Genomic DNA, 12,981 nt, shown 5'->3' on the forward strand with positions numbered 1-12,981 from the left:
TTCATTTGCGGCATTTGCACTTGTTTATTTATGATTTTGTAATTCGATCGATGAATTAATCAGATCATATTACATCAAATTGGTATCAGAGCCGATCGTGCTAACCTCCGTGCTTAGCACTATTGGTCCAGGAAAAAAAAATTATTTTATCTCATCTTTTCACGTCTTGCACGTATTCATATTTTCAAAATTCATATCATGTGCATTCATGCATATACTCATCATTTCGTCAGTGTAGGAACCCGATCCTATACTTAGTATCTGGCTAGACAATGGGTCAGAATTGTAACCGCGTTCAAGGAAACTACATGATCGATCATGGATTGGAGAATGACCCCATGTACTTACATGGATTGGAGACGAATTTATCGAATCGTATTACATCATTCAATGTGCCAAAGATCACGTAGATATGTCAAGAGGCTACACGCTTGAGCAGCTCGACTTGTCTCGCTCTCAGATCCAAAGGAATAACGGATGTGATCCATGCACAAGCACTTCGTTTCGATGTTTTGTTGATCTTGTTATGATTTTGTTATAAGTCTTCCGATGTGTGGAATCCTTGTGTTCATCCAGATCAAGGCCTCCAGAACCCAATAGAACATTCATGAAAATATAGACCTAGGCATTTACATAAATGTGCTAAGCCTTAACTTTCATTTATATGAATAGAAATCATCTATGATTGTGATATATTTTTTATATTATAAATGTTTGATATAATACCGGAAAAAAATATTACCTATTGGACAGTTTACCCTTGAAACTTTCAGATCGCTTAAAATATAGAAAAATATTCATATATTGTACTCTTTCTTGTATTTCGTGAGAGGAGCCTCTTATTGGGCCCTATGTGTGGACATGGCCCATATATCTCTCTTTTTCTCTCTCTTCTATCTATTGATGTACCTCCTAATTCTAAATTACAGATTCTATGTGGTCACATCACGGTTCTACATGGTATCAGAGCCTAGGGCTCAAACCTGTGGCGACCTCTTCCCGACGATCTTCTTCGGAGATATTTTGTGTTTGTCGGTGGTATTCTGTGTTCGCCGACAATCTTCCCGGCGGCCCTACATTCTTCTCGGCGGCCCTATGTTCTTCTCGGTGGCCCTATGCTTGTCGAAAGTATTCTGCATTCTTCGTGGTGGCCATGTGTTCATCTAGACCGACGGTGCTCTCTTCTGGACCGGCAGCATCTTCGTCTGGCTGGTGGTACCCTCTTCTTCCCGGCAGTGCCTTCCTTTTGGTTGACAGCGTCTTCTTTTAGTCGACGGCGGTCTCCTTTGTTAGTCGGTGTCATCCTTAACATGTTCAGGTGATCCTCCTCTCATCGGAAGTCCCTTTATCGTCATCTTCGACGATCTCTCTCTTTGGCCAGCAGTGGACTACTCTGCAAACTCTCTGTCGCATCTCGATATGCCCACTCATATGCCTGGACCGGTTAATCCATTTATCTCCCAGTTGTATCCCCCGTGTTCAATCTTCTCTGGGCGCGGCTCAAATTACATCACGTGGTCTGCGAGCTTTCGTTGATTCCTATTGATACATCAGCACGAGTCTCTTCTGACAGAAGAACCACCTCCACCCAATGATCCTCATTATATGAACTAGATCACACGTGATAGTACAGCCACTGCCTAGCTTCTTAAGATGCTCTCTTCCGATCTCACCGACTCACTACAACTTATCTCCCTGAAAAAGAAGATGTGGGACGAGCTCTTCTGGATGTATGGTCCCAAGAGTAATATAGCTTCCACTATAGACATCTTCGAGAAGATGTTTAAACTTAAAGGTTGTGAGGGTTCACCCAAGACGGTTTATACCACTCTTTGTGGATGTGGTTCTTACCTACAAGTGTATCAGCCGTATACTACAGATCTAGCGGAGCAAAAATGTTATCAAGAGGAGTTACAAGTATCATTATTTCTTAAGAACCACCTCCACCCAATGATCCTCATTATATGAACTAGATCACACGTGATAGTACAGCCACTGCCTAGCTTCTTAAGATGCTCTCTTCCGATCTCACCGACTCACTACAACTTATCTCCCTGAAAAAGAAGATGTGGGACGAGCTCTTCTGGATGTATGGTCCCAAGAGTAATATAGCTTCCACTATAGACATCTTCGAGAAGATGTTTAAACTTAAAGGTTGTGAGGGTTCACCCAAGACGGTTTATACCACTCTTTGTGGATGTGGTTCTTACCTACAAGTGTATCAGCCGTATACTACAGATCTAGCGGAGCAAAAATGTTATCAAGAGGAGTTACAAGTATCATTATTTCTTAAATCTATTCTTACAGCAATAAGTACACAGATATGTGGCTCTATTCTGAGTGGCGCGACTCTTCCCTCCCTGGACGATGTCTTTAATGTGACTCAATGTGTGGACAGCCTCACTCCCGTCAGGGGACCTTCTTCAGTCACTTCTCTCGCGTCATCTGACTTTTTGGCACTCTTTACTTCTAATCCTCTATCTCTAGCTATCAATGGGAGAAGCTCTGGCAATTCTTAACACTCTGGTGATCGCTCTTTTGATCATCATCGCAGCAAATATACCAGTCATCCATGCATTCATTGCTCTTGCCCGACGCATTCATCCGTGCGGTGCTATCATAAGTGGGGTTATCCACGTGGACATCCTCCTCATGTCCCCTCTTCATCGGGCACTCCACCGGTGACTTCTCAAGGGTCTGTGCAACCCTCCTCCTCTGTATCGGCCACTCCATCTTATGTGCCAAATATTTTCCACTGAGCTTCCGGCCCACTTCAGCGCACTTACCACTCCTACTCGTGGTACTTCATCATTTGGCCAAGGTACTACCTCCTTAGCCTCATCTTCGAGGTCTTGGATTATTGATTTTGGGCTTCGCGTCATGTGACGGCTAACGACATTATTCTTTCTCGTCTTTCCAAACTTGCCAACCCTAAATCCGTATTTGTTGTGGACACACGTTCCTGCTTGGTTACAAGCAAAGGCACCGCATCACCAACATCTCAGCTTCCGCTTCATGATGTCCTCTATATTCTGAGCTTTCTAGTCAATCTTATCTCCTTTAGCATGTTGACTAAAGCTCTTTCTCTGTTCGATAACATTTTTGCCTTATCATTGTGTATTTCAGGACTAGAGGACCGACGCACAGATTGGTTTGGGGCGTAAGACTCGTGGTGGCATTTATGAGCTCATGTCCAATACTCCATCCACGGGCCTGATCTATCACATCTCCCATTCCTCTACCTCTCTTGAGTGGCATCGTCGACTTAGACATCTCGGTATCACCAAGCTTCACCAAGCTCTCCCATGGGTTCCAATTCAAGATTATTTTTGTGAGTCATGTCGAATGGGAAAACATCATCATGCTACATTTCAGCGTGTTGAATCTATTAGTTCAACACCTTTTGATTCAGTGCATTGTGATACTTGGGGACCATCACACATTCCATCAAAACGTGGTTTTTCAGTATTACATGGTTCTTATTGATGATTACTCACGCGTGTCATGAGTCTATCTTATGGCCGACCACACTGATGCTCTCCCGATGATCCGCCAGTTTCTCTAGGAGGTCTCGACTCAATACTCGTGTACTCCAAAGATCATTCGTACGGACAATGCCGCGGAACTTGTCCAACGATAATTTCAAGAATTGTGCGCCGCAGCTGGATTTATTCATCAAACGTTGTGTCCTCACACCTCTCAGCAAAATGGAGTGGCTGAGTGGAAGTATCGTCATTTTCTCGACATGACTCGGGTGGTCTTATATGAGATGAATGTCCCGCATGAGTTTTGGGTTGATGCTATAATGACCTTGACCTTCCTCATCAATCGCCTTCCTTCCACACCTCTTGGCGGCGACATTCTTTTTCATCGACTTCATCCCAATAGGGTGCTCTTTCCCTTACCGCCCCTCGTAATTGGGTGCGTCACTTTTGCTCGTGACCATTCGGCCACCAAATCTAAACTTGCCCCTCGGGCGACCAAAGGAATGTTTGTGGGCTATTCTCGCACGCAGAAGGGATATCAGGTCTACTTTCCTAAGAGTCATCGCTACATAGTCTTGTCTGATGTTACATTTCATGAGTCGACGCCCTACTTCTCAAAACCTCTCCATCTTGGAGCATTCGGGTCCACCTCCTCCTATTACCTCGGTAGCCCCATCTCTTGTGCCTGACTTGCCCTTTCCCCTCCCTTCTGCTCCCCTACCACCATCACTCCCACTACCAGAGTCCACTCTAGCCTCTTTGTCGGCTCTACCTCTTCCTGCCCTCCCGGCTCCTGGCTCTTCGGCCCCCGAGCTCCCCGCTAAAGACCAATCTGCGTCCTCCTCAAGCCCGCCATCAGATGATCTTCATCTTCTGATCGTGCTTCAGAAAGGTACATGCTCCTACACTCTTCATCCCTACTCTAATGTGGTCTCATATGATAGATTATCTACGCCCTATCGTGCCTTTGCCGTGACATTGGCTGCTAAAACTATTCCTCAATCTCCTGAGACTGCATTATTGATTCCTCGCCGGAAAAAAAGAGTATTCTACTCATGTTTGTTGAGGTACATGGGAGCTCGTTGGTCAACCGGCCCACACTAACGTCGTCAGCTGTCACTGGGTGATCACCCTTAAATATAATCCTGACGACACAATTCATCGCTACAAAGCTCGTTTGGTCGCTCGAGGTTTCTCACAGGTCCACGGCATCGACTATGAGGAAACCTTCTCTCTAGTGGTTAGACTCAACTCCATTCATATACTTCTTTCGATGGCAATCAACTTTGACTAGCACCTGAACCAACTTGATGTCTCCAACACCTTTCTATATTGAGACCTCTGTGAGTGTGTCTACATGCAGCAACTTCCTTGTTATTCGGTTGAGGGGAAAATGATAAGGTATGCCTTCTTCGTCGCATTCTTTATGGCCTCAAACAGAGTCCACAGGCGTGGTTTGGGAAATTCAGTGAACTCATCTTGCATTGTAGATTGGTGGCTTCTGAAGTGGAGCCCACCATATTCCGCAAGACTACTTTGGTCTGTTGCATCATTTCACCTTCTACGTGGATGACATGATCATCACGGGCAGTGATCGTGTGGGTATCCAACATGTCAAGACCTTTCTACATCGACATCTCGACATTCGTGACTTAGGGGAACCTAAGTATTTCCTTCGCAACGAATTTGCCTCTCGGCCAAGTGCTCTCGTTCTCAAGCAACGCAAGTAAATCCTTGATATTTTGCAAGAAGCGGGTCTCTCTGGATGCAAACCCTACGCATCTGTGATAGATAGAGAGCCCCAGATTTGGAGTACTACGTCTCCACTTTATACGGATCCAAAACGGTATCGGCTGGTTGGGAAGCTCATCTACGCTACGCTGACTCGGCCCGACATCAGCTTCACCGTAAAGGCTCTGATTTAGTTTATGCTTGCCCCTCGAGAGGTTCATTGGGAGGCTACTCTGTGTTTGCTTGCATATCTTAAATATGCCCCAGAACGAGGACTCATCTTCCGACCTCAGGGTCGTCTATAGGTCGTAGGGTACTCCGATGCAGGATCTGTCGGCGATCGTAAAGACCAAAAATCTACAACTGGCTACAATGTGTATGTGGGTGGTAATCTTGTCATTTGGTGAAGTCACAAGCAATCTATCTCATCGGTATCAAGTGTCGAGCTAGAATATCGAGCAATGGTAGAAATATCCTCCGAGATGTTGTGAGTGTTGGGTTCTAGATGCCTAGATATGGATGAACAAATCGAAACAATTCGTAGCGGAAAACCTGAACGAATCGAATGGCATCATTAAAAACCATGAACAAAGTACCTTTACACAGATCAGATCCGTGATTTCCTGGATCCCAGAGCGAGACGAGTCGAGTTGCTCAAGTGTGCAGCCTCTAGACGTATCCACGCGATCCTCAGTACGTCAAATCTCCTCCTTCTCGTTGATGAGCCCCGTTCTTTCTCCGTCTTCGTCGTTACGTCATCCCGATCGCATCGGGGATGGAGAGGGAGTATGGGGAGGAGGGAGAAGAAGGGGAAAGGCCCCTGAACAATTCTAGCATGGGTGAATTTCGTTCAAGGCCTTCCCCTATTAATACTAAGTGGGTATTTTTCATAAAAACCCCAAAACTTAAGTATATATTCTGACGTTCAAAAGATCATTTGCGTGTATCAGTCTAGTTAATGACACTAGTGGTTCAATAACCTTTATTGGCCTTCCAAATTAATTAACTATATCACCATATAGATTAATAAATGTCGGTTGGATTTAACACAATCGATAGGTCGAGTCTTCAACACGTGGGGTGCCAAGGTACACCTTGTGTCCTAGAAGATACAAAGAAGTATGTATCGACTCAGTCATGGAACATGTTCATCATCGGTTGTTGTGTATGTATAATCCCGCATCCACTTGACGCTCCTTGGACGACTTAGGGTATGGTCAACTATCAAACCCTAATCGGTCATCCGAGTTAGTACTGATGCATTCAAAAATCATAGGAGAACTCTTCTTCGATATTTCACTATCTTGGCCAAGGACTTCATCGCATCGTCTTCTTCGAGATGTCACCTCTTATACCGAGGGTGGACGATCCCATCTTGACGATTCAATCGTTTTCATGAACTTCTTGATGTGTCTGAACTAAGACCATTTAGAATCTCATGATTAGAGACTTGTTGGTCATAGCCAAAGTACAACTGTTCATTTACAAGACGTCTTTGGTGTCTCATGTCTAAGGACCACTTACACAATCGTGACGTGAATCGACCTGATTGACTCTTCCGTATAATACTATTCAGGGATTCGTACTGATCAATTCAGTGAACTCTTTCCACTAAAGAGCACCCACTATCTATCCTTAGTGTCTCAACACTAATTGCTACGAGACCGGCCATACTCATCATATGAGTGAGTCTAGATAGTGTTATTCTATCCGGATATCCTTCTCGCCTATCCTTCGAATAGGGATGTTTAAAACACATGCTTAAAAACTAGTGAAGTCTGTATTATTGTCTCATCATAATTCACTAAGTCCGATCATATATTCATGGACTTCATTATAACCATCACACGTGGACTAAAATGAATATGTTCTACCAATGAACATCAAACGATATGTGGAATGTGTGATTGGCTTGCCGGCCACATATATTTCCATTAGTGGGTACGTAAATTCTTATTTGAACTTAGTTTTCCAGTTAAAGGGGCTATGCCAATGATGTGCGACGACCAAGTTGACATGTTCATTGCCAACAACCAAACATTCTCCATGCGTACCAAGCATATCAAAATTGACTGTCATGTGGTTCGTCACAAGACTTATTTCGACACCATATGTGACCTTTGCAGATCAACTTGAATATACATTCACTAACTAAGTGTGACATACTACAACACCTTTTTAAGCAAGTAGGGCCTATATGACATCTACGCTCCAGCTTGAGGGGGAATGTGAGAGGTGCATCTTATTGGGTTCTATGTGTGGACATGCCCCATCTCTTTTCTATTCTATATATGGATGTACCTACTTATTCTAAATTACAGATTCCACATGGTCACATCACAATTTCGCATATTTTATTGATCAACCATTAGATATATCTTGTATTTTTTATATCCCCATTATCTTTCTTGACCTATGTATAACAATAAGTTTATGTTTCACATAATCAAAATATTTATTATGGTCTTTGTTTTCTAACAAGTTTTCTAGATGAAAAAACAGAAGATTATTAAATAAAAAATATGAGTTTAACGTAACTTCATTCATATCAGGAATATCACACAAATACAAAACATTTTTTCCCTAGAGTGCATTGTGCGTCACAGTAAATAAATAATTGAGTTATTTTTTACCTCTATATGATCAGAACGTTTTATGTGGATAAATATTAATAAGAACTTATGTAATTTCATGTGTGATCTTTTTTATCTCGCACACACTGATTTAACATATTGAAATCTTGCTTCTTTTGTATCTCACATCTAACATATGACATTAGTACCATTCGGTGATTGGAGAAAAAATTTCACATGTCATATAAGTATTGATAAAAATTTCTAGAGATATAGACACAAAAAAGAAAAAAACCAATAGTCATCCTTTTAGTCTATTTCTGTCTGAACAGCAGCTGGCATACGTGTTGACAGTTTAAATAAAAATGTCATATATATATAAACTTCGATGTACAAATCAAATTTGACCCATGATTTGGCTTTATTAAGAGTGTTATTAGGATGGCTCTACATCGACAGGAACCATTTTCAAACAGTACTCATTAACTAGTCTTCAATATCAGTCATTTGTAACTTTAAAAATTCAAATTTTCGTTACAGATTCTTTGTAACATGTGACGCCTTTCTTAAGCGATTCCCATCACGCACATTATACTCCTTGATACCAGAAATTCATATCCATAAAAGGATATTCTCATCAAACTAATCCGAATCTTATTATATATTAATTCATTTGTCTTCGAATTCCTCACAGGTTTATGTGCAGTTTATTTAAATTAAGATTGTTTAAGTTTTAAATTATTTCTCCAATCGGAGGTTGCTAAACGCAAAAACATAGATAATCATTGGCATTCTTGCTTGAGACTATTATTGACAATAGCAGCGGTGGGGTAGCACGAGTTATTAAAATTCGAAATGCGTAAAGAAAGCTTCTTTGTGAGCCTCAAAGATCTCGGTGATTAATATTCATCAAGCGGGTCTCCCCGTCAAGAGTAGCAAATATTTTGGTTAGCATCATCGGCTCAACAAATCCGTCCAACTCTTAAAACTTCGAAAAAACGAAACGTAGTAAGTAAAGCAAGGTAGACTCGCTAATGGGTCAGAAGTAGCTGGTTTAAAGATCATATCATTAGATCATTGGGAATCCGATTGATTCTTTTCGTCATCCACAAAGCGAATCCACCACCACGTCAAAGGGAATAGATACATTAATCAAACAAGAAAATTAAGAAATTTGCAGAGGAGATTGTATCGACCTTGTCACCGAAAACCCTATCTGAAAATTAGGATCGTCAGAGCTAAAGGCAGAAAAAAAACGTTGATTTGGCCTGACGATAGATTCATTGCTGCACTGATTAGGGAAAAACCCAACAACAAGGAATTGCAATACCAGGCAAACGACGAAGAATTGCAAGAAACGATGGAAGCTTGAGAGATCGACGGCCTTCAATCGACTGAAGAGATAAACCCTAATTACACTCAGTTGGGCTTCGCTGGTGCTATATATACAGAGAGTCGCATCAGATGTTCCGCCGGTACAGCATAAGTGCGAAATATTCCCTATCTTGTTTGTCTGTTCTTTTGGTTCAGCCAATCAGATACCTTCTTCTAGTGAACTGATATCAGATCAATATAGTATCAGACTGCCTTTGATTTTAGCAAAAACCTAAACCTATGTTGTTGGATGTCCTCGTATTAACTATAATCTAATATGCGTATGAAATCTGGACGATATCAGATGCCGATGTCGGATACTAAATATATCAAGACGAATGCTAAATGTGTCATGATAGTGTCGGATTCCAATCTCCGGATACCAGATATCAGGATTCGTGCCGAGATTAGATATATGGATATCTACATGTGACTTTAATCAATATGGAAGTAAATTAGAGGAAAAAGTAGTGTAAGTACTTCTGTAGGATATTAAAAAAAGCAGTATTAGAGTCTTCCTTTTGTCTCCCAGTATTCATCCAACCAATTTCAACTGGTTCCATTCAATTAAATATTAATGAACAAAATTAACTGTAATTAATATTTATCATTCAATAAGAAGACGAAAGTTAACTAGCTTATTTGTGTATTTATGGGTGTTATACTAATTCAATAAAGTATTTAAGTGGTATTTCAATATATTTAGGATATCAGAAAAACAAATGTCTGATATCTTTGTTCAACTTAGGAGACAAAGGTAGGTGTTGTATCTGGATGGATAATGATATTATATACTGTATCAACTGATATTTGACAGCTTCATCCAATATCTAGTTCCCCATTTCTGATTTTTAGTACATCATATATCTTTATACCGGCATCTATTTGTGTCTCCTAACGAACGAGCATTGCTTATACCTGAAGTTTGATCTAGTTTCCGACTGGTTAGGTCAAGTTGACTTGTCAGTGATAAAGTAAATGGTAAAAGTTAAAGTCATAGGTTTAAGCTAAATTTTAATTTGAATAAATAAACCTGAAAATTTGCTCATGAACCAATGCAATAAATCAAATAGAATATTGGCATGAATTTACACCAAAAGGATTAACATATTATAAAATGTATTAATTCAATATTATAAAACATAATGTTCCCATTTCAAGGGGTTTCACTGATTTGTGGTCTCCATTTCCCCTTATTAGCTCCCCTTGGCTCGCTTCGTTATTGCACCACACCCTACTAGACATAAGTTTGATGTTGCCTAAGGTGTCAGCGGGTGTTTCATCTTGAAAACCTGAGAGGGGGAATCAAATTCATCATTACTATAGGCATAATTATACTACAAAAATATAAATTACTTTAAAAAATAAATAATAGTGCAAAACAGAGAGAAATTGAGATAGACAAAGAGATAGATTGCAAAAGGAGAAAGAGTGAGGGGAAAGAAAAAATTAGAGAGAGAGTGAGAAGGAAAAATAGAAACTAAGAAAGGGAGATAATGAGGGAAAAAGAGTTTGAGAGGGGGAGAGAGTGAATGAAATAGATTGAATTTGATAGAGGGAGATAGAGAGTAGTGAGAAAGAGATAGAACGAGTGAAGGAGAGAATGAGAGGGAAAGTTAGGGAAATGGATAGTGGACGAGCAAAAGAGAGAGACTGAGAGGGAAAAAGGGAGATGGGTACAGGCAAAGTGAAAAGAAATAAGATAAAGTTAGAGATGGGTGGAAAATTAAGTGGGAAATATAAAAATTTAGAGAGGAGGAGAGAATGGGAGGGAAAGGGAGGGAGATAGAGAGAGAGTGTGTGTGAAGTGGTGATAGAAGTTTTTAGAGGGAGATAGTGATATGAAAAGAGATAGAGATAGATGGATAGAGTGACTGAGAGAGAGAAAGGAAGGTTGATATAGGGTGAGAGTGATGCTGACAGATCTTATTTTGATGAAATGACGTTTGCCTTGATGTTCATCTAAGAGTTTGATTTGTTTATTGATAAATGTTTATCCATTGATTTTTTTATGTGTGAATTGATATTTAAAATATGTTTGAACCTTACAAAGAATGTAGACGCAAGAGTACCATGAATTTACATATTATATTTAGGACAATACTTTATATCTCATTTTTTTCTTGTTAACTTAAAAATTCAATAACACTATCTATGGAGAGGGTATTATCAGACTCAATAGTGATAGCATCTAGATATGGGGATGAAATAAGGGAAAATTATAAAAACGGAAAGACTGAGAAATGAAACCCCAGTTCTCTTAGTGCACTCCTCTCTCCATAACAATTCTACATTAATGTGGGATATCTGATAGGATGTCATCCCCATATTGGATAGTTATATAGGAAAATGGTGAGTACTGTGGATTGTCGTGGGGGTGTTCTCTATGTATTTTATCAAGGTATTTTTAAACCCCCGGCAAGGGCGAAGATTTGAGGAACTGCAGTAGACATGCTTGAGACTGGACTAAGGGTCACTAAGGTCCCCCAACCAGGATAAAAAATATACAGGTGCATAGTAAGGTTGAGAAATGAATGATAAATTCATGAATCCGTACAAACAAATTAGAAAATTCACAAATTTATCCCCCCTCTTAATTACATCACCACACTGGGGATGATAGATGGAAAGAGTGAGAGAGAGAGTGTGTGAGAGGGAAAGAGAGAGATTGGTAGATGGATGGATTGAGTGTTTAATAGGTGGAATTAATGAGACACAGAGAGAGAGAGAGAGACGTGAGCGATGGGGTGAGAGGGTGATAGAGTCGGAGAGAAAGAAAGTGATCAGTAGGTGTAGATAGTGGGTTTTTCTAACACATCTAAACCCACAAGACTTAAAAGATAAAAGGCCTTTTGCCTAGTCTCTTACCTATTACGAAGGTCAATGATGTCATTATCTGAAATTGTTCAAGCACGGAAGAATGGTACAACTGGTCTGCATAAATTCCCTAGATATTGGCTTGGACGATTAATTCAGGGGACGAAACCCATTGAGTATTACCAAACCAATCAGTGAATATATTATATCTATCTGAATTTTTTTATCAGGAAAGATGCCAATCTTCATAATTTGTTTTATGACATTATATTACTAGAGACAAAATGGATGAAACTCATAAGATGAGAGGATATTTATCAATATATTTGACATTGAGAATATTGGAAGGCTTTCATAATCCATGCTAACTGAAGAATCACTTTTATATATTTATCATGGAACATAAATATCAATGATATATTGATCAAACCCAACAAAAAAGTGTTTTGAACATTTCATTGCCCCCCTAGATGCAATATATCATGGAATATGCCAGTAGTTGTTTGGTAGAATTATCTATATACTCTATGTAGAACCTTATTTGTTGTGAGTTATAAACATGCTAGATCAATTTATGCATGACCCCCAGAAAACTGACATAATAGTGGATCATAGAATATTAAAGTATCTCAATCACGAATAACGAAACAGATAAGGTGATTGATCCTTCCCCAAAGGAATATAATTATATGGAGAAGCAGTGTTCAGAACGACGATGGAATAAGCAGAGTGGATTCAAATACTAATAAGTGGCTTGAAAATTCCTTATGAAGCTATGAGCATCATTTATTGTGGGACATTAAGTCCACAATAATAATCTCCCTTGACCCTTTCCTATTTTATAGAAAAAAATATAGAAGTGGATCCCTTTTTCAGAAAGGGGATAATTTAGTCAAACACATTCATACTCTTTAAGTCCTATTTTCTGAATATTATGCTGATGTGTTTGTGAAAAGCCATCATTGACCTCAATTTCAGAAGCTTCTTAGAAATCTGGGAAT

At 40.0% G+C, this 12,981-nt stretch overlaps 2 non-coding genes across 2 annotated transcripts; both read right to left on the reverse strand.

The window, feature by feature from the left end:
* Positions 1 to 8,668: 8,668 nt before the first annotated feature.
* On the reverse strand, positions 8,669 to 8,752 carry LOC144702814 (small nucleolar RNA SNORD24). Its single transcript, XR_013581391.1, has one exon. It is a non-coding gene; the product is annotated as a small nucleolar RNA SNORD24 (small nucleolar RNA).
* Positions 8,753 to 8,823: 71 nt separating this feature from the next.
* LOC144702800 (small nucleolar RNA R12) lies at positions 8,824 to 8,901 on the reverse strand. Its single transcript, XR_013581380.1, has one exon. It is a non-coding gene; the product is annotated as a small nucleolar RNA R12 (small nucleolar RNA).
* Between the last annotated feature and the right edge of the window lie 4,080 nt (positions 8,902 to 12,981).

This window comes from Wolffia australiana, chromosome 4 (assembly GCF_029677425.1).
Source record: "Wolffia australiana isolate 7733 chromosome 4, ASM2967742v1".
NCBI classification, from domain to species: domain Eukaryota; kingdom Viridiplantae; phylum Streptophyta; class Magnoliopsida; order Alismatales; family Araceae; genus Wolffia; species Wolffia australiana.